This window comes from Pongo abelii, chromosome 1 (genome assembly GCF_028885655.2).
Source record: "Pongo abelii isolate AG06213 chromosome 1, NHGRI_mPonAbe1-v2.0_pri, whole genome shotgun sequence".
Taxonomy (NCBI): Eukaryota; Metazoa; Chordata; class Mammalia; order Primates; family Hominidae; genus Pongo; species Pongo abelii.
Window position 1 is genome coordinate 14,998,544 of NC_071985.2, and position 26,884 is coordinate 15,025,427.

The 26,884-nt window shown below is 41.9% G+C and overlaps 1 protein-coding gene and 1 long non-coding RNA gene across 3 annotated transcripts in view; both read right to left on the minus strand.

Annotated features, from left to right (window-relative positions):
- SLC35F3 (solute carrier family 35 member F3) overlaps positions 1–26,884 on the minus strand; it is a 414,885-nt gene that overhangs the window by 46,284 nt on the left and 341,717 nt on the right. The window lies entirely within an intron of this gene.
- LOC129060921 (uncharacterized) lies at positions 1,358–26,168 on the minus strand. The gene is made up of 2 exons (XR_008527814.2): positions 16,368–26,168; positions 1,358–3,583 (listed from the first exon to the last, which is right to left on the minus strand). It is a non-coding gene; the product is annotated as an uncharacterized LOC129060921 (long non-coding RNA).

A 26,884-nucleotide genomic window follows, 5' to 3' on the forward strand; every position in this document is an offset into this window, starting at 1 on the left:
GTCTAGGAAAGTCCAACTAATGTGCCTGTGAAAGAAAAACACATCCCTAATTTGATGGGATGGAGAAATCATAATGAATGGAGCAAAGCCAAGGTCTGAGAAAAGAACCTTAAATGGGACCAATTCACAAATTAGCATTTTTAGTTTTTATTCTCCACTGTGAGGCAGTCTTTGGCCATAATCATTTTTTCTATTCTAGACCCACCCTGTAAGCAGCCGACCCAGGCCCACTCCACAGGCGGCCTGGTATTTCCCAGACATTTTGCCCATGTTCACTTGGGTGCTGGACTCCTAGCCCTCCACCATTTCAGTGAGGTTCTCCACTTCCCACCATCTGTGAAGGTCTGTTTGAACACCATGCAGATGTTTTTCTCTGACTTACTGACACACTCAGCTACTGGCTCTCTGTCCCTCACTCTCTGGGCCCTCAGCCTAGCAGGGAATCAAAAATTGTAAGCCTCATGTTCGTCTCCCCTCTGTCTTCCGATTTCTGTTTTAAAACCCACCTAAAAGCTGTTATGGACTAAATTTGTGTGCCCCCTGTGAAAGGGCAATAAATCTTGGGGCCCCAAAATCACTAACCTAAAGGGAAAAGTCAAGCTGGGAAATGCTTAGGGCAAACCTGCCTCCTATTCTATTCAGTCACCCCTTGCTCCCTGAGATAGATGCATACCTGATCGCCTCCTTTGGAGAGGCTCATCAGAAACTCAAAAGAATGTAACCATTTGCCTCTTGTCTGCCTATGACCTGGAAGTCCCCTCCCCACTTCCAGTTGTCCTGCCTTTGCTTGGAGCCATCCCACCTTTCCAGACCAAACCAATGTTCATCTTACATATATTGATTGATGTCTCATGTTTCTCTAAAATGCATAAAACCAAGCTGTGCTCGGACCACCTTGGGCACATGTCATCAGGACCTCGTGAGGCTGTGTTAGGAGTGCGCATCCTTCACTCTGGCAAAATAAACTTCCTAAATTGACTGATACCTGTCTCAGATATTCAGGGTTCATACCGCCAAAATTCATATGTTGAATCCTAACCCCCAGTGTGATGGTATCAGAGACGGCACCTTTGGAAGGTGATGAGGTCATGGCGTTGGGGCCCTCACAGTGGGATTAATGGCCTTGTAAGAGAGACAAAAGAGAGCTTGCTCTCTCTGCCTTGTAAGGGTACAACAAGAAGACAGCCCTCTGCAAACCAGGAAATAGGTCCTCATCAGACACTGGATCTGCTAGCACCTTGATCTTGAACTTCCCAGCCTCCAGAACTGTGAGAAGTACATATTTGTTGTCAAAGCCACCCAGTCTATGGTCATTTGTTACAGCAACCTGAAAGGACTAAGAGGCCAATCAAGTCCCACAAAAAGTTATCTTAGGAGAAAGAAATGCAAATGACAACTCAGCTTTAGTTTTTTTTTTTTTTCTTTTGAAACAGAGTCTCGCTGTTGCCCGGGCTGGAGTGCAGTGGTGCAATCTTGGCTTACTGCAATCTCTGCCTCCCAGGTTCAAGCAATTCTTGTGCTTCAGCCTCCTGAGTAGCTGGGACTACGGGCCTGTGCCATTGCACCAGTCTAATTTTTGTATTTTCGGTAGAGATGGGGTTTCACTACGTTGGCCAGGCTGGTCTCAAAATCCTGACCTCAAGTGGTCACCAGCCTTGGCCTCTCAAAGTGTGGGGATTACAGGCATGAGCCACCGCACCCGGCCCTTTTATTTTTTTTTTGAGATGGGGTCTTGCTTTATTGCCCAGACTGGAGTGCGGTGGTGTGATCGTGGCTCACTGCAGCCTCCAACCCCCAGGCTCAGGCAATCCTCCCACCTTAGCCTCCTGAGTAGGTGAGACCACAGGCACATGCCTCTATGCCTGGCTAATTTTGTATTTTTTGTAGAGATGGGGTTTCACCATGTTGCCCAGGCTGGTTGTGTACTCCTGGGCTTAAGCCATCTTCCCTCCTCAGCTTCCCAAACAACTGAGATTATAGGCGTGAGCCACCGCACCCAGCTGTTTTAGTCGTTCTTTTTCCCAAGTGATGCAGCACGTCCTCCTTTTAGAGTTAATAACTTCTTTGTCAGCCATTTCCTCTCTCATTTCGCAGTGTCGTTTGCCTTCCAGAAAACAAATATAAAACCATCAGTCTTGTTTGTCCTAATTTCTATCCACAGTGTATTGTTGCGTACTTGCAGGCATACCATTTCTACTTGGTTATGATGAGAGAACAATAGGAATCTGTACTGAAGTTGATAGGGTGGGAGGAAACAGTGGCGCCCTTTGTTGTGTATTTTCTTTAGTAAAGTTCAGTTAGCATTTCATAAGACTTTGGGCTAGAACACAAACCCACTTCCAATGCCAATAATTTAGAAGAGTACTAAAGTAAAGGGCCAGAAATGTAGAAAACGTTTTTCTACCTATGCAGCACTGATGTAAAGATGCCTTTGAGTCGCGCTGAGATGGCCAGTGTGTCTGGGTAAAGGGATTACCCTTTGGGCTAGAGATTCTGGCTATAGCACACGGCTGTTTGGTGAGCTGCCTCTCTTCCAAAGCTTCCTAACCAGAAAACAATGACATCTGACAAGTGTGGTCCAGCAGCCTCCAAACGACGCCATCCTGTCTCTACCTCACTGATTTCACTGCCTGATGGCCTCTCCCCATGACCTTCATCCACAGGGACAGGGAGGACACTACCCCCAACCCCCCACCTACCGCCGGCCACACAGAGCCCTGGTAGCTGGATTTAGTTTCTCTCATTGGACTGTGGATGATAGTTTTGTGAAGAGCCAAGGGCTGGGATGACATTAGAGAAGGGCGCCATCATTCCTGTGAGAATAGCTCTGGTCTTTCCCCTTTCCTCTTAAACAATTGAGAAATTGCTATTTTAAGTTATGAGTGTTCAGAGAAAGCCCAGCAGTGAGGGGAAGAGGAACACCCCCAAACTCCCCCTGGGTGCCCACATCAGCCCCTCTTGCCCTCCACCTGCCTTCACTGTTGATGCCAGTGGCAAGAGGCCAGATGCTGGGCACCAAATGTTATTTATAACAAGGCCCTAGCTGGATTCCATTAACATCCAAATAAGAGTCTTCCTCATTTTTCATTTAATAAAATCGCTACCTATTTTTCTGCATGACACTTTATTTTTTCTTTGGCGCCTGCCAGGCCTGCAAGCCATTTATAAAGCAGAAATACAGGCATAGAAAGTGACCTGCCTGGAGAATAAGTCTGCTTGAATGAGAGTTGTCACAATAGAGAGGTGTGTTCTGTTTGCTCTTCTGTGTGTAATCCTCCTTGTTAATTTCCAGTTATCTCTTCTGTCTCAGGCACTGGGTCAAGTCCTGGTGATAGATATGGATCAACAGGATACAGCTCCCATCTTCATGAAGCTTTCTACTGAGTTAGTTAGAATCCATGCACAATAAGCTGTAATGTTAGCTAGAATGTGTACTCTGCCTTATACACAGTAGAGGGATACCGGGAGGGTCTCCCACACTGAGCTGCCCAGCGCTGCCTCTGCTACACGACCTTGCATGACCTCCTCTAGCTTCTAAGTCTCTCTGTTCTGAACACGCACAGATTCTGGTGAATGAGTCTCACTGTGGATGAGAAAAGACAGGCATTCAGAGCTTATCTCAGGTCCATAGCCGCATCATGTTGGAGGACTGGAAATATACTAGATTTCAGCATTTCTGAAATTGAAGAGGCTTAATTTAGCATTCTCTCTTTACAGACTGGCTATAATGAGAATTTGTCCTGATTTCTGTTGCATTAAAATATCCTACTTAATTAACTGTAAAAAGGGGTGATAAAATGCTGAGTTGATGACCATTACTAGGTCTCATAGCAACTACCCACCCTCTCCCAATGTTGCCTCATATATGATTAAAAGTGTGGGCTCTGGGCTTGGACCACCTGAGCTCATCTTCTGACTCTTTCATTTCATAGCTGTGTTGTATTGTGCAAAGGATGAAAGCTGCTGGTGCCTCAGTCTTATATGGAAATGAGGAAAATAAACGTACCTACTCTACTGAGTTCTTATTCGGTTTACATTGTTTAATATGTGCACAGTGCTTAGAATAGTACCTGGCACATATTAATACTAAATAAATATTAGCTAGCAGCAGCATCTTCTGTGCTCTATATATATATATTTTTTTTCAATACTTACCAATGATGTTTCATTTATCAGAGTTGACCTGATCGGAGAACATACTGCAGGAAAATTGACTATCTGAGGTCAGGACCTGAGTGACGTGTGTGTGTGTTTCAGGATATGTGTTGTGTGTGTGTGCGTGTGTGTGTGTGTCTGTCTGTCTGTCTATCTACCTACCTACCTACAAGCCAACCCACCCACCTATCTATCTCAGCTGATGTACGAGTTTTGAGCATCCCTCTGTCTCTGCAATATTGAGAAAAGAATCTGTGTTCTCTTAACTAGGGGTGACATAAAATAAGAAATTCAGGGGAATTAAATTGATATCTTAATGAACGAGATAGGCTAAGTATCCCTTATCCAAAATGCTTGGGACCAGAAGTATTTAGAATTTCTAATTTTTTTTTTGGATTTTGGGATGTTTGCATACCCACAATGATATTATCTCAGGGGACAGAAACCAAGTCTAAACAAAAAAACCATTTATGTTTCTGATACACCTTGTACACATAGCCTGAGGGTAATTTTCTACAATATTTAAAATCATTTTGTGCATGTAACAAAGCTTTGACTACATTTTGACTGTGACCCATCAAATGAGGTCAGGTGTGAAATTTTCCACTTGGGTCTTGTCGGTGCTCCAAAACCTTCAGATTTGAAGCATTTCAGATTTTGGATTTTCCAATGAGGGAGGCTTTCAGAAGGGTTGCTGCAATATATGTCACAAGGTGGTGAGGGTCTGGAATAGAATAGGAGTGGGTGGGAATGCGGTATATGAAGAAAGAAGTAGGGCATTGATGGAGAACTCATTCTTTTTCATTTAATGCAAATAAAATCCCTCTCTAGTATTCTGCATGGCATTTTTTGTTCTTTGGCATCCTTCAAGCCTGCATGCCATTTTAAAGACAGAAATAGAGTCCTTGAAATGCAGAATTCTGTCTGCTTTTGTATACAACATTGAAGATTAATGTTTGTGAGGACTAGATAGACAAGGACTAGGGGCAAAGTCACCAGTCGGGGTGTTCTTCCTCAGCAGTTGGAATCTGCACCATCACAATCACCTTGGCTTGGATGGCTTTTCCAAGTGTGGTTAGGAGATGAGCAGAGAAGTGCATTATCCTACTGTCAGCAGGGAACCCTGGCGCCTCGTGCCCTGGCCTTGGTGTGCTCACTCACAGACATTCCTCTTTCCTGAAGTTACTATCCAGGGATCCCACTTGACAATTGATTATGTGCTGTTTTCTGTGAAATTTCACGAGTTTCTTTGTAATGTTTTGCATGTCTCTATGTAGTTGTTTTCCTAAATGGATGATCCTATCCCTGGAAATACCAGACCATGTCTTATACCATTTGGTATCTTCTCCCATCCTTCCTAATGCCTGTACCAGTGTCTCTATGTGTCACAGCACTGAGAAGGCAACGAACAATCCACAAAAACCAGGCTGATGAATTAAAAATCTCTTCGGTGACGCTGAATACACAGACTGTGCAGTGTGTTGGTAAAATGGAGAAGAAGTTGAAGACCTCACAAAACAGTCTTTTAATTAAGATTTTTGTATTTGTTCTCCAGCTGCCTGGAAATTCCAATAAGACAGTTTTACTTAGAACCAACGTTCACATTTCCCCCTGAGAACTATCAACATTTCGCTAACCCCAATTGTTAAGAATCAAGCTATGAAGAACACAGATAACTTACTTTGTATCTGCTTTTCCTTTTAAAAGTAGAGTTCAATGCATGTGATGGTTTTTTTAAACCAAAACACTCTCCTAGCATGTGGCCTATTTTGTACACAAATGCTACCATGTGCAGCATGTAATGAGTACGAGGTCCACAGTCATTCGTGTTGGTCAGTCTTACCTTTTGCTTCATCTGGATGCCTCCAGGAGCTGGACTGTGGCACCCTCAAGCAGGGGGACTCCCCAGACTGTGTGTATTCCTCCCAAGTCCCCAAGTATCCTAAAAATAATTTCATGAATCCTCCATCAAGTCCCCATTTCTCTGTTCAGATGACCCCCATTCCTTCCCTGTTCCAGACCCTCAACACCTTGTGCATGATGAATTGTAGCAATCCTTCTGAAGGCCTCCCAGGCATCCAGCCCTCACCTGACCTCTTGTGAAGTCTTGCATCATTTAGAATCTGTATCACATAATGTATAACTCAAATTTTCACGATCCTGAAAGATGGAGTATTATTTTGTGACAGCAGGATGTGCTTCTGGCCTTCCTGCTGCCTCTTGAAAAACGCTGAGCACAAACCTAGGTTCTTGGCTACTCCAGACAAGGGGGCAGGACGGATGGCTGGAATTGCAGGGAGGCCCGTGGGAGGGGGGTTGCCTGGGCTTGCATTCCCTGCATCCCCTGTACCACTCACACCAGTGTGGGCCCTTCTGGGCAGTCATCAATAAAGAAAGTCAAAGAAAGCCATCGCCAAGGTTCTGAAGACTTATAGGCAACAGCCTGTATAAGGGATAGTAAAAATAAGTAGACACAGCTGGCAGTCAGACGTCTGGGTTTGGAAATAATGATTCAAATCGATGCATTGAAGGTAGGAGTGCCAACTCCAGAGAACTAGGCAGGGACAGCTGGAGTGAGCCCATGCTGGCAATTCCCTGAATGCAGCAGGTGTCAGATGATGACATAATCCACACATGAGTCAATAATGGATTAGGGAATACAAGGAAAAGGTGACAGAAAAGCAAGAGAGGGACCCGAGGAGTGCTGACCAGAGAGGCACTTCATGTAGCCTCATTAGTAAAGCCCCCGGGGGCTGTGACTGTCCTACGAGGGCTTCCAAGTCCACCTGAGAGTTCTGATGCTGTGCTGACCCCATGGCACATCAGCGGCAGCAAGCCTGCTGTCCATACTGGCTGGGAGAAGCAGCAGCCAGGCAAGAGAACAACAAACAGGGGCAGGCAGCCACCCACCAAGAGGACATGTGGAACCAGGCAACACGCCATTTGGAAAGCAAGTCTATATGGGAATGGTCACTATCATGGAAAGGAAAAAGAATGGGAAAACAAGAGATTTAAGAAAGATCCAATGCTGTTCTAGAAGCATCTTCAGAAAGAACAATAAAGCTTCTTTGAGGAAGTCACAGGACACAGACTCTCCAGGGTGGAAGGGATCTTGAAGAGCACCGAGGCCAAGTCCTCATCCATCTCTCGACTTCCTTCATGACTCATCTGAAGGCGGCTGGATTGGTCTATGTCTGTACCCTACCCTCACCCCACAATCCCAATCCACCCTATCTCAGAACAATTTCAAATGCAGGGGAGGATCACAGATGAAGACGTTACTCCAACAGTATACATGCAAAGACGTTCTGGAAGTGCTGCTTCTTAATCTGTCTGGTCTTATAGCCTGTGGTTGAAGTGAGTTTCTCCACTTCTAGAATGCTTTAGGTCTTGTTTCCTGTCCTCTTTGAAAAATTTTATTAATAATTACTCGCTGCCTTTCTATTATTCCTACTTTACATACCCTGGAAAGTATACACAGTTCTAGAATATTCCATTAGGAGGGCCAGGTAAGGATTCTTAAATATGAATGGATTTTATCACTCTCTGCCTGTTGTCTTCACACGTTTGTTTCTTTCTTTTTTTGAGACAGTCTCGCTCTGTTGCCCAGGCTGGAGTGCAATGGCACGATCTTGGCTCACTACAACCTCTGCATCCTGAGCTCAAACGATCCTCCTGCCTCAGCCTATCAAGTAGCTGGGACTACAGGCATGCTCCACCATGCCTGGCTAATTTTTGTATTTTTTTTGTAGAGACGGGGTTTTGCCATGTTGTCCAGGCTGGTCTTGAACTCCTGGACTCAAGCCATCCACCCACCTTCGCCTCCCAAAGTGCTGGAATTACAGACCTGAGCCACTGCATCTGGCCTTGTTCTCTTCACACATTTCTTAAACGGAGCTCAATCCCTGCACTCATTAATTGAAGGTCAAGGAATTATCATTATTCACTGGGATCATGGTACCAGATTGATTTACTAGCAATATTTTAGTTTTTCTTTGTGTACAAACTCTATTCATGATATGATAAAACCTGAGACAAAAATCTCAATGAATGAAGTTTTTGCTTTCGGCAAATGTATTATTATTAAATAACATCAATGCATAATAGATAACATTTTAAATTTTATAGTACCTTTACATTTTCCCTGATGGGTCTCAAGGGACCTCACAGACACCTTTTCAATCAAAGATAACAGAAAGAGCATTATTTCTCTTTCGCAAAAGGAAAAAACTTTGAACCACAGAAGGTGAGACATTTACTAATAATTCTGTTTTCAGTTTCTGTATTACTAGTTTCCACAAGAGTTCAGCAACAAGATTTCAAGGACTTTTCTTTTTAACGATCTGAAAATAATGAATGACTCATCATACTATAGGTGCCCTGTATGTGCTTCAAAATAAGTGTGTTTTTTCCTCAGTTCTTGTGCCTTCTCGGACCCTCATGACAACAATAGGAATAAACCTACGTAGAAAGTCTATCTCAGTAGTAATGATTGGGGCAACCGAGTGGACTCGACTGACTCATATTTCCCACACATCTTTAAATTTATAGCTAGCCTCGGACTATTTTAGAAAGCCTATGATTTGAACTTCATCCAAGTTTTAACTGCAATAAAATTCCACAGGAAATGGGTTCTTTAGAATCCAAGAAATGCACACTTAGGCTATTGCCTACAATCAAATTATTCTGCTGTTGGAGTTGTGTTGCTGGAGAGAAGACGATCCCTTCTTCCCAGAAGAGGCCATGTTTTCCCATATCACAACATGCATGGAATTGGCACTGGTCAACACTAAACCTCCTATAAGCATGATGAGGACAGCTTCTGAGCAGCATCATCAAGCCTGCCTCTCCTGGGCCACTGCAACAGCTGCCTCCCACCTTGACAAGCCCTGTGTCAGGCAGGCATCATCCCAATTTGGCCTTACAAGTTGTCACACAGAACATCCTTCAAGAGTGACACCTGAAACAATCAGTTGTCTTTTTGTCTTGCAAAAAGCCTTTGCTCTCATCTTAGCTTAGAATGTCCATCCATCACAATTAGCAGGGCTGGGCCAGCACAGACCTCCAGAATGTGCAATGAGTTTTGTGGGCAATTACCACTTTCTCCAAGGGCTCTGTAGGATGAGGGTGAAGTGAATGTCATTGGAACAGTAGCACTGTGGTCTAAAAGCTGCATTCTGCCACAGATCAACATGATGAAATGCTTAATTTAGCCTAAAATTATTTATCTGTATCACTGGCCATGCCTCAACCACATACCCCTCAATATGTAAACAACAACAGATTTATCTGTTTTATTTCTGAGAAGATAAGATAACCTGAGAATTGCTTTACAGAATTTGTAGAATGGACCCTCTCCTTGAGGCTGGTGGCTTCCATTTCTGAAGCCAAGATGATTTTATGACTCACTGGCAGAAGCAAAATGACTCTGAGATGGTTTCTTGGTGTGGGAGGAATTGAGCCAGGGGGCAGGTGCCAAAAATTGTGCACAGCCAAAATGAACGAAAACAAAATCCACATGTAAGAACGAAGGTATTAATCAGGAGGTATTAGTCTTCACGCATTAGTGAGAATTTTTAATCCTTGTAACTCAGTTTGTCCTAGAAGAGCAAGTGAAAAATGGGCATGGGTTTGTGGGCTTTAATGAAGATGTGAAGGTTAGTGTTTTGGTCCATTTAGTGTTGCTATAAAGGAATACCTGAGGCTGGGGAATTTATAAAGAAAAGGTTTGTTTAGCTCATGGTTTGCAGGCTGTACAAGAAGCATGGCACTGGCACCTGCTTCTGGCAAGGGCTCAGGGAGCTTCCACTCATGGCAGAAGCAGAAGGGGAGCCAGCGTGTGCAGAGATCACATGGCGAGAGGGGAAGCAAGAGAGAAGGGTGGGGTGCCAGCCATTTTTTAAACAACCAGCTCTTGTGAGAACTAATAGGGTGAGAACACACACATCCCAAATCCAGGGGTTCTATTCATGGGAACTAATAGGGTGACAACTCACACACCCCAGAATCTATTCATGCCCCCATGACCCAAACATCTCCCATTAGGCCCCACGTCGAATAATGGGGATTGAATTTCAACATCAGATTTAGAGGGGACGAACATCCAAACTATGGCACTTAGAAATATAGCATGCTCTGCAACTCACCAAGGGGTGCCAGTTTTTGGAGTGCAAAGGGAGGGAAGCATGCATACCTCGGTGGGTGGGTGGGGGCTGGGACACACTGGGCTGCAGGAAGGATGGACAGTGAACAAAATAGGTACTTTTGTCCACTTAGCATAAATTAGCCCTGCATTTGATCCTGGGCATCACTGGAAAATGTACCACCTGATTGATCTATTCTGTTCTATTCTGGTCACTTCCCACCTTGCCTGTATAGGAGGCCCTTTAGACACCGTCTCAGTAATCACGGTTTGATAATCTCACCAGCTGTGGGAAGGGTGAGGCCCCTTTTTTGCTTCTGTTAACAGTTCAATACCAGGAAATGGTCCTCCTCCAATTAAAATTTTCTTTAAAATATTAAAGGAAATATTCTTTAACATATTAAACTAAATATTGGATGTGTAAAAATATTTACACTACATGAAAGGTGAAATAACAGTATGCTCAACAATAAGCTTAAAAACTAGAACATTTTCAGTAACTTTGAAGACCCCATGAGTCCTTCCTTTTCCCCAATAGACTACTATTATCATGGGCTTATATTCCTTTTATGTGTTTTATAGTATTTATAATAGGTATGTACTATATATGTGTCTGCGTGTGTGTGTGTGTAATCAACATATAGTTTAGGTCTGCAGGTCTCAAACATCACATCAGTGGAATCACACTCTATTAATCTGTGATTTGCTTTAGTTTTTTTGTCTAACACTATGTTGCAGAGAGTCCTCCATGGAGAAGTCTACTGCCGAGGTCCACTGATTTTCACTGCCGTATGATATTCCATCGTGTGGCACGTGGAACAATCAGGATCAAATTTCAACATCAGATCCCCATGTTGATGTCTCAGTCTGGGGTGGACATGGTAGGGCTAGTAGGAAGTGGTCTAATTACTTCCATTCCTCTGTTGGAACATTTGGGTTGCTTTTGGGTGTTTTGTTTTTAAAAACACTGCTGCTGCTATGATTCTTTTTTGTACAGTTTCTTTGGATTCCAATCCATAAAAGCCTAGGATGGAATTGTTAGGTCATAAGTATATAACCATGTGCTTCATATGGACATTTTGGTCAATGATAGGTTGCATATATACCGGTGGTTTCATAAGATGATAATACCATATTTTACTGTACCTTTTCTATGTTTAGATATGTCTAGATATACAAATACTTACCATTGTGTTATGGTTGCCTACAGTATTCAGTACAGTAACATGCTGCATAGATTTGCAGCCTAGGAACAATTAGGCTATCCCATTATAGCCTAGGTGTGCAGCAGGCTATACCGTCGAGGCTTATGTAAGTACACTATATGATGTTCACACAACAACGAAATCCCTAAGGATATGTTTCTCAGAGTGCATCCCCAATGTTACATGATGGAAGACTATATGGATATGATGTAAAAATGTTTTCAAAAGGAATAGTAAATATCCTTCTACTGAGATAAATACAGGTTCAGATGTTGCACATCCTCACCTCGCCTGATTCTGTCTGCTTTGTTAGTTCTGCCATTCTGGTGGGCACGAAAGGCACAAACTGTTGGTTTTAGTTGGAGTTCCAAGACTCCTAAATAAGTGGAGCTTTTTTTTTCATGTTTGTTGGCCATTTGTGTCTTTTCTACATGCAGGTCAAAATCTTATGCCCATTTTCTACTGTATTTTTTTATAATATGCAGAACTTTTAAAAATATTTATTTAAGTTGTTTGAGAAACAGAGTGCTCATTCTACACCAGGCACTACTCTAGGTTGTGGGATACAGCAGTGAATAAAACAAAGTCCCTCTCCTCATGTATCCTAGTACAGAGAGCAAACAAACACATATAGAGTAAATAGTGTGTCAATGCTCCTATGCCTTGTAGAGAAAAACAGAGCTGGGCGGGAGAGAGGGAGTGGGATTGCTGAGCTGTAGGGTCAGGAAAAGCCTGAAGGGGTGATATTTGAGCAAAGGCCTGAACAGAGTAAGAGGGTGAGGCCTGCAGACATCATGGGAAGAGCCTTGGAGGAAGAGCAAACACAAAGGGCAGGGGACCTGAGGAAAGGCTGGAGTGTGGGTGGAGCCTGGGAGAGAGACCCAGCTGAGAAGGGAGAAGAAGAATCAGGGCCTCCATCATGTGGGGTACACAGACTCTGGCTTTCATTTTGAGTGATGTGGTGGGGGCACTACACGGGTTTGAGTAGGGGAGTGACAGGAGGCTTCTGTCTCAAGGACTGCTCTGTGTTGAGAACAGACTGCAGGGAGGTAAGGAAAGAAGAATGGAGAACGCTTGGGAGGCTAATCTTGTGATACAAGGGAGAGAATGATGTCTTAGTCTGTGGGGGGGACATGGTGTGGCTGGTGAGAAGTGGTCAGTTTCTACATATGTTCTGGAAGTACAGTCAGAAGGGGTCCCTGCTGGCTTGGCTAGGGGCATGAGGGAAAGACAGGCATCAGAAATAATGCTGAGGCTGGATGCAGTGGCTCACACCTATAATCCCAGCATTCAGGGAGGGTGAAGCGGGAGGATCGCTTGAGTCCAGGAGTTGAGGCCAGCCTGTGTAACATAGCAAGACCCCATCTCTACAAAAAAAAAAAAAAAAAAAAAAAAAAAAGAAAAAGAAAAAAAGAAGAAATAATGCTGAGATTTTTGGCCTGTGCAACTGCAAGAATGGTGCTGCTGTAATTCAAGGTGGGGAGGATTGTGAGAGGAATAGAACATGAAGGGTTTTTCACATGTTATATTTGAGATGTCTATTTGCTATTCGAGGGCAGGTGTTGAACAGGCTGTTGGTCATAGGTCTTGGAATTAATGAAAGAGGTCCAGGCTGAGGGCATGCATCTGGGGGTCATCATCAGGGAGACATGAGACAGGAGGGGTTCACCTAGCGAGCAAGTGTAGACACTGCAGAGGAGAGGACAAAGGACTGAGCGTGGGGCCCCGGACTGTTCAGAGGTCAGGGAGGCCAGAGGAACCAGTAAAGCAGCCTGAGACGGAACAGCCAGAGAGGAAGGGAGATGACACAAAAAGTTCAGTGTCCCAGGTAAACAATAAGGAGGGTTCAAGTGTTAGCTTAGGTAAAAGGAATACTGGCCAGGTATGGAGGAGCATGCCTGCAGTCCTGGCTACTCAGGAGGCTGACGTGGGAGGATCACTTGAGCCCAGGAGATTGAAGCCAACTTGTGCAACACAGAAAGACCCCATCTCTACAAAAAATTTAGAAATTAGCAGGCATGATGGTGTGTGCCTGCAGTCCTAGCTACTCAGGAAGCTGATGTTGGAGGATCATTTCAGCCCCAGAGTTTGAGGCTGTAGTAATGATGGAGCTATGATCATGCCACTCCACTCCAGCATGGGTAACAGAGCAAGACCCTCTGTCAACAAGATGAAAAAATAAAAAAAAAAAATAACGGTAAGATGACAACTGAGAATGGCCACTGGATTTGGCAACATATGACTCTGATAAGAGCTCATCCATAGTGGTGTAGGTTTAAGAGAGAAAGGGAGACAGAGTACAGACTACTCTTCTGGTAAGTTTTGCTGGATTCAGAGAGATAAATAAGGTGGCACCTGGCCAGGTGTAAATTCTTAGAGCTATCATATTATAATAAGCAGATGAGCATGATCCAGCAGAAGGTGGGAACAACTGCTGGAGTGAGGTCCTTGAATAGACACCAAGTGGAAGGTTCCTTGTGCACACCTGGTGGGTTAGTCTCAGGGTATGGTGAATGGTATTTGGATATTAATCCTTTTTCAGTTATTTGTATTGCTAATATTTCTGTATTGCTAACATTTCCTCCCAATTTATGGCACTTTTTTTTTGTTGTTGTTAAGACAGAGTCTCGCTCTGTCGCCCAGGCTGGAGCGCAGTGGAGTGATCTCAGCTCACTGCAACCTCCGCCTCCCGGGTTCAAGTGATTCTCCTGCCTCAGCCTCCTGAGTAGCTGGGATTACAGGTGCCTGCCACTATGCCTGGCTAATTTTTGTATTTTTAGTAGAGACAGGGTTTTACCATGTTGGCCAGGCTGGTCTCAAACTCCTGACCTCAGGTGATCTGCCCACCTCGGCCTCCCAAATTGCTGGATTACAAGTGTGAGCCACCATGCCGGGCCAGCATCTGGACTCTTAAAAGCTCCCCTGGTGATTCTAATGTCAGCCAGCCTTGAGCACAAGTGTCCTAGCTTTCTCGTGAGTGACACTAGTAAATCTCAAGTGTTGGCTGTCTCTAAGTGCTGCTTCTAGGATGTCACCCTGCCCCAGTGGTTCTTAAACTTCAACTGCATTAGAATTACCCAGAGGATTGGGCCTCATCCCCAGAGTTTCTGTTTCAGGTCTGGGGTGGGACCTGAGACCACAATTCCAGCAAGCTCCTCGGTGGTACTCATGTTCTTGCTCCGGGGACCACATTTTGAGACCCTCCCAGCCTTAAATCAAGGCTCAAAACGCTGTTGCATACTCTCCCGAGTCAACAAAGCCCACAAATATAGACGCAAGCAAGATGAATTTTACCTAAGATTTCACAAGGGAGGTGGAACAGAGGGTTTATTTTGCATACTAAATAATAATTTTAATAACAATTAAAATTCTCATCAGAAATTCCTGTACTCCTTTAACATTCTTTCAGCTCTCTTTAAAATTCTTGTTCTTTTAAAATTCATATCTCTTTTAAGTTCCCCCATCCTCAGTAGAACCTAAATATGCCTTAACTCCTAGTCCCCAACTCCCAGATTTTTCTCATCATGCTTCTGTTAGTCTCTCCCTTTCTCGAACAGAGCTTCTCAGTTTTGGCCCCTGCAGGTAGCACCCAGACCAGGATTAGCAGGATCAACCATTTGAGGTACATAGCTACTCCTTTTTTTTCACCAGCAGTCTTGAGTGTGACTTATGTGTCTGATCCCATCAGCAGGGTACCCAAATGCAAAGCTGCATGATCACTGGCACATCTGCTCCGGATATGAACTGTAGCCCAGAACTGTGGCAACCTGGGAATGTAAGCAGCTTGCTCTTGTTCCAAGGCCAAGTCCATTAGTCAAAGGGCTGTTTGCCTAATAGAGACTCAGCTCTGTGTTAGAATACAAACAGTCCTGTTTTCCTAAAGCTAGCTGAATTCCAATAACCCGCACCTTGGGGCTGGAAAGGAGAAGTGGGGAACAGAGCTTGTGACTTGGTAGTGCAGAGGGTCTTACCACCTGCCCTCAGACCACAACCAGAACCACATTCTGTACCAGTGCCTGAAGCTGTTGCAGATTGCAGCTTACCTGCAGGATCCAGGCTGATAGTACGGGCACCAGAGAGGCTTCATTTGGCATACTCAGGTCCTAATTCTGCCAAAGTCAAATGCCAGAGGCCCTCCGGAGGACCAGAAGGGAGTAATAAAAACAGCTTACCTAGAAGGAAGTGGAACTGTTTCTTTCTCCTGTAAGAAGAGCCAGATCCTAAAGCAGCCACTGCAACCACCACTCCCAAGACAGACACCACTATTCCTGAGTGCCAACCACACGCCAGGCACTGGCGAGGGCTTTTATTAATGCATTTTTTCTCAACGTATTTCTTATAGTCATATCAAACAAGCTTGTTACATCAGTCTATTAACCCCATCTCACAGGTGAGAAAACAGAGGCTCACAAGAAGAAATATCTCGCGTAGATGCACAGCAAGCAAGTCAGTGCCACAGCAGGGCTCTCCCCCTGCTAGTCCAAGGTTATCCTTCTCACTGATAATTACTAGCACATTGCTTCACACTCTTTCTCCCTTTCCTAAAGTAACTCCCTCCCCTTTGTAGCACATTATAGAATGCCTTGAAAGTTGAGGTTTTCTTAGTCATCACTTTACCCTCCAGCATTTAATATGGAGCATGGCACATTGTAAGTGCTCAGTAAATATTTGTTGAGACGAACACCAAGAGCTTCCTACCCAACCAGGCAACAGTCCTGGGGTGAGCCTTAGAGGCTGGGGAGATGTCAATACTGTGGAGACAGAAAGGTGAAGGATTTCTCATCCGCAAACCCAGGTTTGAGTCTCTGCCCTGCTGTTCACTGGCTGTACGACACTAGTTAAGCCTTTTCATTTTTCTCACTCACCTTATCCATGCATATCCTTAGTGGGTGCAATAGTGTTTCTAAATAATAACACCTCACTCCTACCAGCATGATCACTATGGGAATCCCAGGCTTGTCACACCGCCTTTGTCAGAGGCATTTGAACAAGAGTGACTCCATTTTGAATAGAGTCTGGGTAAAATGAGGCTCAGACCTGCTGGGCTGCATCCCCAGGAGGTTAGGCATTCTTAGTCACAGGATGAGATAGGCACAAGATACAGGTCACAAAGACCCTGCTGATAAAACAGGATGTATGTAATAAAGAAGCTGGCCAAAACCCACCAAAACCAAGATGGTGACAAAAGCGACAGCTGATCATCCTCACTGCTCATTACACACTAATTATAATTCATTAGCATGCCAAAAGACACTCCCGCCAGCACCATTAACATTTACAAATGCCACGGCAACATCCAGAAGTTATCCTATATGGATATAGGATAACTATATCAGTTATAGATCCAGGAATTCCCTCAGTTCCAGGAATTCCCTGCCCCTTTCCCAGAAAACTCAAATAAACCACCCCTTGTTTAGCATATGATCAAGAAACAACCAGCAGCCCTTAGGGCTTCTCTGCCTATGGAGTGGCCATTCTTTTATTCCTTTACTTGCTTAATAAACTTGCTTTCACTTTATTCTTTAAACTCGCCTCTAATTCTTTCTTGCATGAGATCCAAGAACGCTTTCTTGGGGTCTGGATCAGGACTCCTTTCTGGTAACGCTTTCTCGGGAGGTATCCTGGATGGGTTGCCACCAGCAAGCCCCACTTAGCATTGTGTTAGCTGAAATTTTACTTAATAAAATTATTTTCATTTTTAAGGGAAAAAGAATTTCAGTCCTTAAACTCTTCCATTTTTCTAGGTTTGGCTTCATGTGAAGCAGAAAACATAAGTTGCTCATACCTGTTTTGATGTTTAACTATTTCCCTCTCATGGGAACTCTGTGCATACTTGGAGGTTACAATAGAGGGAGGCGAACACAGGAAGTCCATCCAGTAAAGTGTCTTGTTCTTGCTGTTGGGTAATTTTGGTGGAGGAAATGGAGGGAGACGTGAGGCACTAATGTATGCGGAGTTTCTCCCGGGTGCCGTGTGCTTAATCAGGAAATGACTCACCTGAGCCTCATACTAACCTGACTACATTAAGATCATTTGTTACCTCCCTTCTATAGATGAAAAACATGAGGCTCTGCAAAGCTAAGCAGGCTGTCCATAGTATTAAGATAACTGAATTCCATATCCCAAGTCCTGACCCCAGAATGTTACCCCTCAGCCTAAGCTAGTCTTACCGTTCAAAACTCAAAGAAGGAGGACCCAGTATGGAAGACCACGATCTCTGTCCAGAGGGCTCTCTGGGATCCTCAGCAGAACTCACATAGAGAAACCTCAAGCTCCCCAGGTGACTTCTGCCTTAATTCCAGATGGCCATCGCTGAATTCTTTTCTGAATTACAGTGTGAAATTTCACTTCTTTGGTCTAAACAAGTAGTTTTTTCTTTTTTTTTAAGTGAGAACATAATGAAGAAGAAGAGAAGGGCATATTTTTGCTTTTGGGTCCATATGGCAGCCTTTCACGAAGTGCAGAATGTCTAGAGGCTGAGCCTTGGGATCAGCATTTAACCAGCTTCCTGGGTGATTCTTCTACACACTAAACCCTGAAAACTGTTTTGAGACATAGTAACCAGTACTAAGGAGTGTGATGTACAGAAAAGAGATTATTCACTTATCATACCAACTGATTTCAAGTAGATGGAAGCTTCAAAAGATTTAAAAACCTATTCATTTTTTTTGCCATAGAAGTTAAACACCCTCTCCCCACCTGTCCTACACTATCCATTTCCTTAGCAAACTTCTTGTTCAGGAGTAGCTCAGAAAACTACTAGGGGCAGTTTAATCTCTATCAAAATTAACTCTTAATGAAAGGGGCCTGAATGAATTTGATTTTATTATATTGAAGCTGTGATTACACCCTTTAAGGAAGAGCATCAAAACAAAGATATCACTGAATATAGTGATACCTATAGATATTGATCTATAGATATAGTGATATCTGTAGATAGGCAACCACCAGAAAACAAAAACAGTCCACTAAAGAAATTACCCTGTCCCTGCCTAAACAATGGTGTGAGTATAAATCAGGAGATAAATTATTATTATTATTATTTGAGATGGAGTCTCGCTTTGTCACCCAGGCTGGAGTGCAGTGGCACGATCTCGGCTCACTGCAACCTCTGCCTCCTGGGTTCAAGCAATTCTCCTGTGTCAGCCTCCTGAGTAGCTGAGACTACTGGTACGCACACCACCATGCCTGGCTAATAAGATGGCTTCTTTATGTTTGAGCAACCCTGCCCCAGAGGAACTGGAGCAGCCCTCAGCCTGCATCTGGAGAAGCATCCTAGAACTTTCTACTTAGCAGCTCAGTTATGTGTGCGGCTGCCTGGATTGAATAAAAACCCTGTTTCTTTCTTATTATTGTTGATTTCAACTAGCTAATGGGAGGTGGGAAGCTATTAGTTTGCTGTCAAATGATAGTGATAGGCTTTTGTTTACGGCTTATGCAATATACTGGAGGAAGTAGAATGTACGAGCAGAAGTTCTTTTAAAGTGAAGATTTAACACAATAGCAATAAGAATCTTCCAGGGAGAAGGACTTTTAGAGGTCATCTTGTCCAACAGCAAAATGCTACAATTCTCTATTTTTTGGTTTGAAGGTCTGAAGACAGCTATTAGGCTCTCCCAAAGTCTTACTTCATCCAGGATTAATATTCCCACTGCTGCTCTCAACCATTCTTCATAAGAAGTGGTTTTTACTCTCTCCTTTCCCCAAATACCCCATATACCTTCCTCTGGACTCAATAATTTATCAACGCCTTTCTAAGAGGGTGGAGCTCAGAACAGGACATACTATTCCACGTGTTTGCATCAGTGTAGAACACAGCATGACTTTTATTTCCACCAGTTGGATGGTGTACCTTAATTAACCCAGACAGAATGACATTAGCTTCTTTTGTCATTATCTGACACTGTTGGCTTGTCCTGACCCAGACATGATCTGAAACTGAAATGCCTTTGCAAAACTAGGACAGTAAGAGAAATCTGAGAGAAATCTGACATAGCTGACTCCATCTTGCTTCTAACCTCACAAGCTAACTGTCTTTGCTCATTCCTGGGCATACACCAAGATAGTTATGGGAGGAATTTAGTTGATAGTTTAACCTTAAAGCAAGGATGATAATAGCCTCTTCCCAAAACTATTCGCTCCTTGTTCAGGATGGAACTGCCTTTGTAAAACTAATGAAAGGTCACAGGATTAGAATTATGGGAGGGGCCTGAATTCCACTAAGACCTAGGCATAGTTAAATGATAACTAGTCATTGTTTACTGCTCAGGAGTCATGTAGGGATAGTCACAATATTTGTAACTTCTCTAATTGCTCCCACAGATAACATCACTATTGTAAAATCTAAGATTGGTGTTTGAGACATTTTTCAGACTTTTCCAATTTGTTCACTGAGGGAGTCCACCTGGACCTGTGACTCGTATTGAGGAACTAATTCAACCAGTCCTGTGAACCCCCGCCCAGGAACTGACTCAATGCAAGAAGACAGCTTTGACCCCCCATTATGATTTCATCCTTAACTCAACAAATCAGCATTCCCCATTCCCTAAACCCTTGCCCACCAAATTATTATTGAAGATAGCCTCCAAGCTTTTGGGGAGGCTGACTTGAGTAATAAACTCCCATTCTTTCACTTGGTGAACCATATGATTATTAAACACTTTCTCTACTGCAATACCACTGTCTCAGTGAATTGGATTCATCTGAACCATATGATTATTAAACACTTTCTCTACTGCAATATCACTGTCTCAGTGAATTGGCTTTATCTGTACAGTGGGCAAGAACTGCAGGCAATTACACTGTCAGGTGATTACAAAACCAAGGGTTTCCTGTAAGCACTACAGACAAGCCACAGGTCCAACCTACACTGGACATTTAAATAGGTAATGCATATACCTATTAAATGCAATCACCTATAAAAGGAATGCCTGTTAAATCTCCCCTTGCTGGCTTAGGCTGATCATTTCAACCTGTCAATATGTTTGTAAATCTCAATAGGGCCATCCACTGTATTAGCTATTAGTTTTGCTTGATTTCATCTAAGCATTTGATTTTTAAAATGCATCCTCTTTCTTGAAGGCACTTTTACAACTTTCTTATTGCAGTCTCTGTAGTTACGAAGTTGTATAGAAAAGCAAAATTCACCCTAACATAAAATTATTCCCTAATGAATCAGCTATAATGCAATATAAAAGTATTTCCAATTCAAATATCTTTCCCTTTTAAACACTGGCATCTACGTCCATCCTTTGATTCAAATCCTTGTCCGTCTTCTTTTGCTGTGTGCAAATACATGGCAATTTGTTACAAAGCAAATGGGAAATCTTAAAAAGACAAAACCAAATCAGTAATCTATGGCAGTGATGTTAGAGAACAACTCAAATCATACAAAAAAACCACTGACCAACTAGAAACAGCAGATTTAGGAGAATTAACAACTAAAGAAGAGAAATTCAACAAGGATAATAACTTCAAAGAGGGTTTAAAAGAGAATGACTTGAATATTAAAGGATTTAGAGGAGACTGGAAAAATTGACAAAGTACTTGAATATTTATGTAAAAATCATTTTCTTTAGGACCATGGAGTAAAAGTCAAGCACAAAGTGACAGACAGTATATTGCACTATTATAGTCTGGTCATAAAATTATATCCCCAAGCTACTTATCTCACTTTAAAAATATTAACCTTATTAAAGTATAATTTGCATACAATAAAATGCACCCATTTTAAGTTGTAAGTATCCATGTGTTTTGATAAATTTTTATTACCATGAAACTATTATCATATCAACTGAAGAGTGACAAGGTTCATAAATTTAGAAAGGAGAGCTTTCTCATAAACAGTTGAAGCCTAAAGGGCGGCCACTCGGACAAGCTGAGAAGCATAGCCTCTGGCCAGGAAGCTGGAAGCAAGCACTTCAAGGGTCAGAAGACTAAGACAGGGGTTTATGCTGGATGGGGTGGCCAAATATACATATTCAATAAGCTATAGGAGCAGTCATGAATATTTGCAGAAGGAGAAACATGCACATGTACAATTGAGCTTCATGCTCCTTTGTGGGTCCCATGTTAGGCAAAGGGTGGCATTAGCATAATCTGACGGTGGAGTTTTTGGTTCTCTGACATCAAAAGGTGAAGCAGAGGATACAAAAACCCTCATGCACATCATTCATAGACTGGCCAGAACCACTCCGTGGTCAGTGGTTTTTTAGCAGGAAGGAATGCTGGTTGGTTGTTTTGTCAAAACCACAAAAGACAGGAGCAGTCATGAGGCTGTGAAATCACTGATGAAGTCTTTTGAAAGGGCTGGTTTCTGGCAAGCCCTTAGGCAAAAGAGCCTAATGACGGTTAGCAAAGGAGAGGATATAAGGAGGCTTGTCCGACCATCCCATCTTAGCTGAAAATTCAGCTTCCAAGCTTCTTCTGGGGTCCTCTTGGCCAAGAGGAGGTCTGTTCAATCATTCAGGGGAGCTTCAAATTTTATTTCTATTTCTCAGCCACAATCAAGATATAGAATATTTCCATCACCCCCAAAATTTACTTAATTCACTTTTTATTAATTCTAATAATTCATCATTGCATTTGTAAACTATATTTTGAAAATGCTTTTCACCATTTTTAGCTTCATTTTTCAAAAGTTCCAATCAAATGTTTTTTCCACTCTTATGATATTAAAAATATGAATAGACTTTATTTTTCAGAGCAGTTTTAGGTTTACAGAAAAAATGAGCAGAAACTAGAGGGAGTTCTCATATACTCCCTCCTCCCCATTATTAATATCTTGCATTGATGTACATTTGTTACGATTGATGAACTAGTCATGACTTTTTATTATTAACTAAAGCCCGTAGTTTAAATTAGAGCTCACTCTTTGTGTTGTAGTTTTGGATTTGTAGGGTTTTGGGTTTGTTTTTGTTTTAAATAAATGCAATAATGTCATGTATCTACCATTACAGTATCATACAGAATTATTTCACTGCTCTAAGTGTTTTAATCCCCCAAGCTCCACTGATTCATCCCTCCATCCCCAACCCTTCCAGGGTTCAAATCATCACTGATTTTTATTGTCTCTATAATTTTGCCTTTTCCAGAATGTTACATAGCTGGAATCAAACAGTCTATAGCCTTTTCGGACTGGCTTCTTTCACTTAGTAATATGCATTTAAGGTTGTTCAATGTCTTCCAAGGGACATCTTGGTTCTTCCAATTTTTGGCAATTAAGAATAAAGCTGCTATAAACATCTGTGTGCAGGTTTTTGTGTGGATATAAGTTTTCAGCTCATTTGGGTAAACACCAAAAAGCACAATTGCTGGATCTTTTATACAGGTATGTTTAGTTCTGTAAGAAAACACCAAGCTGTTTTCTAAAGTGGCTGTGCTATTTTGCATTTCCCCCAGCAATGAATAAGAAGAGTTCCTGTTGCTCCACATTCTCAGCAATATTTGGTGTTGTCAGTGTTCTAGATCTTGGCTATTTTAATAGGTGTGTAGTGGTATCTCATTGTTGTTTTAAACTGCAATTCTCTGATGACATGACATTATCTTTTCATAGAGTAATTTGCTATCTGTATATCATCTTTGGTGAGGTATCTTTTTTGATCTTTTGCCTACTTTTGAATTGGGTTTTCATGTACTTTAGTTTTAAGGGTTCTTTGTACATTTTAGATATCAGTCTTTCATCAGATGTTTTGTAAATATTTTCTCCCAGTCGGTGGCTTATCTTTTGATGTTCTTAACAATGTCTTTCACAGAGCAGACATTTGTAATTATAATGACATTTAAAAATAAATTATGCAAAACAAATTATCTTGTAATAACAAAGACCTTGGTCATATCTGTACATCTTAGTTACTAACAAAAGTACTAAATAAGTCAGGATCAGTGGTGAACATCTGGATGTCTCCCTCCAGATTGGCAATGATGAACTAAAACATGTTAACAAAGATTTCTCAGCTGATTTGGCATATTTTTATAAAGAAATTATGCTTGCTTCTAGTAACACCTTTGTTTATTAAGTGCTTACAAACTGGTTAATAAATAATTTATTCGTGAATTTTACAATGAGTGAGTGGTATGCCTGTTTGGTTAAGAACATTTTTTCTCACCATTTAGAAAACTGAGAAATGATCTTCCAAAATCATTCCTTTTCTTTATAGTATCTTTTATAATCCTGTTTGCAAGCCGTTTTATTACCCTGGGATAGAATTAACTTGGGCCTAAAGACTTGAAGATTTTTTAAAGTGACTAAGTGTATTTATATCTTGTCTCCTTTCTTAGATTTTACCCCCTTCTTCATAAAGTTTGTGCTTCATTGTCCTTACCCTATTTAAAGATTATTATTCTTGGATGGGAGAAGATGGTGACATTTCTCTCCGATGGTTTGACCAAAAAAGTAAAACCCACATCTGCACCATTGGTGATCTCTGGAAAGAAGAGGCCCAATGCCTGGCGGGAGCCTTCTTGGTTGACTTGTTAGGTCTGGTGTAACTGGTTGAGGCTGAAATGAGTTCCAGATGGGTTGGGTTTTGAGCGTAGAGAAGAGTGTGAACACTACTAAGGATATAGAAAGCCAGTGCATAGGGAAGTTTTGAAGAAGCCAAAGGCATAAAAAAATGAACCAGCCCACAGGGACACAGACAAGCCAAATATGGTACTCTTAGATCATTAAGCCAAAGGAAAACCAAGGCCAGTCTTCATGGAAGTCAATGAATCCAGATAGTCACAAGCAAGAGAATAATTTTTCCCACATGGGAGGGCAGCCTTTGCCTAGTTTTGGACATGGATGAAGTTCAGAGTACCAAGTATAAGCAGGACTTAAAGGATCCCCATGTGAGAAGCAGTAGGATCATAATAGGGAAGTGGTTCTCCTTTCTCTCTGTCACCAGCTAGCATCCTGCCATCTCACCTTACCCCCGCAGTGACATTGACCTTCCTTGTTATATTCTCCCTCACAATGACTGAAAAAAATTGTCCTTGCCCTTGACATCGTTCAAGGCTTAGTTCATCTGAAGGCTGCTCTTGAGCTTATTTGGCATTCAGCCTTGGGTATGTGCCTCTCTGTCCATTTTCTATACATGCTTTTAAAAACTGAGCTCATCAGAGAACACCCTGGGTGGTCATACTGATGCTCTTGGTTCTTATTTTTTTGGAACTGCCCCCACTCTTTTTAGTTGTTGCTTTTTTTTAAATTATGTACCTCTTTTTGACAACATAATGCATTTAACCATTTGCCTTCTTCCCATCCTACTAACAGGAAACCACTGTTTTTAGTTTTCTTGTTTATCCTTCTAGAGGTTTTAAATGAATATTCAAGCAATACAAATATCTATTCTCCCTTTTATTTTTTTTAAATTCAAATGGTTGCTTTTTCACTGAACAATATTTCTTAGAGATCTTTCCTTATTGCATAAACACTAGCCCTTTTATTTACAGGTGAACAGCATTCTGTTTTTTTTTTTGAGATGAAGTTTTTTTGCTCTTGTTGCCCAGGCTGGAGTGCAGCGGCGCCATTTTGGCTCACTGCAACCACTGCCTTCTGGGTTCAAGTGATCCTCCTGCCTCAGCCTCCTGAGTAGCTGGGATTACAGGTGTGCCCCACTATGCCCAGTTAATTTTTGTATTTTTAGTAGAGACGGGGTTTCATCATGTTGGCCAGGCTGGTCTCGAACTCCTGACCTCAGGTGATCCATCTGCCTTGGCCTCCCAAAGTGCTGGGATTACAGGTGTGAGCCACTGCACCTGGCCAGCTGAACAGCATTCTACCAAAGGTTGTATACCACAATCTCTTTAGCCAGTTCCTGATTGTTGAATATTTTAGGTTGTTTCTAATCTTTAGCTAATTACAAACAATGCTGCAATGATATCATGTTCAAACTTTATCGTCCATGCTTGCTTGTACATCCTCTAATGTAAATTCCTAGGAGTAAAGCTACGAGCTCAAAGCAGATATGCCTTTGTGATTTTGATGGGTACTGTTATAAAAATTACTCCACATAAGGCTTATCAGTGTCATGAGTACTGCCTTGGCAATGTATTAAATACTTGTTTTCTCTCAGCTTTGCTAACATGGCATATTATCAAGTCTCCTTTTTTAAATTTATTTGTTAATTTGACAGGTAAAAATATGTTTTAATTCACATTTTTCTTGTAAGAGTGAAAGTAAGCATCTTTTTATATGTATTTGAGTCATTTCAATGTCCTTTCCTATGTAGTATCTGTTTATATCCTTTGTACATTTCTCTATTGAGTTGTTGATTGTTAACAGAGATTAGCCCTTTGTTTATCATATGAGTTACACATATTTTTTCCAGTTTGCTAATTTGGATTTTCACTTTGCTGATGGTGATTTCATTATTATTTTTTATTTTTATTCTTTGCCAAGCAGTAGTCTTTAAGCATTTTTTAAAAACATAGTTTAGGGCCAAGCATGGTAGCTCACGCCTATAATCCCAACACTTTGGAAGGCTGAGGTGGGCGGGTCACTCGAGGCCAGGAGTTTGAGACCAGCCTGACCAACACGGTGAAACACCGTCTCTACTAAAAATACAAAAATTAGCCAGGCGTAGTGGTGTGGGCCTATAATCCCAAGTACTTTGGAGGCTGAGGCAGGAGAATCACTTGAATCCAGGAGGCAGAGGTTTCAGTGAGCCGAGATCATGCCATTGCACTCCAGCTTGGGTGACAGAGAGACTCTGTCTCAAAAAAAAAAAAAAAAAGTAGTTTAATTTATAATCAGTCTTTTCTTTGATAACTTCTAAACTTTGTAACACAGTGAGACAAGTCATAAAATAAGCGCTCCATGTCTTTATCTAGTATTCATAAGATTTCAGGTTTTACATCTAAATTCCATTTGGAATTTATCTAGGCTTACAGTAGGAGGTACGATCAAATTAATTTTTTTCTAGGTGGTTTCTTAGTTGCCCCAGTATTACTAAGTAACGTATCTTTCCTTCACTTATACAAGATTAATTTATTATGTACTAAAGTTCTTTCTGTATTTAGGTCTATTTCAGGACATTTGTCTGAACATGTACCAGTACCACATTGCTTTAATTACTGAGGCTTCAGAGTATATATTTAACCTGTAGAACAGCTAGTTCTCCCTATTGCTCTTCTTTTCCAGAGTATTCTTGTCCATTTCCTAAAACAAACATTTGGACATTTTAATTGGGATAACACTCAGTTTATAAATTAACATAGGAAGGATGGACATTTTTATGTTGTTGATTCTTGAGAGAGTTTTAAAGCTTTCTTTATGCAGTTCTATAAATTTTTATTATTTACTACCAGGGATTTAAAAGTGTGTGTGTGGGTGTTTTTTTTTTTGTTTTGTTTTGTTTTTTTTTTTGGTTTAGTTTGAAAATAGGCTCTTTTCTTCTAT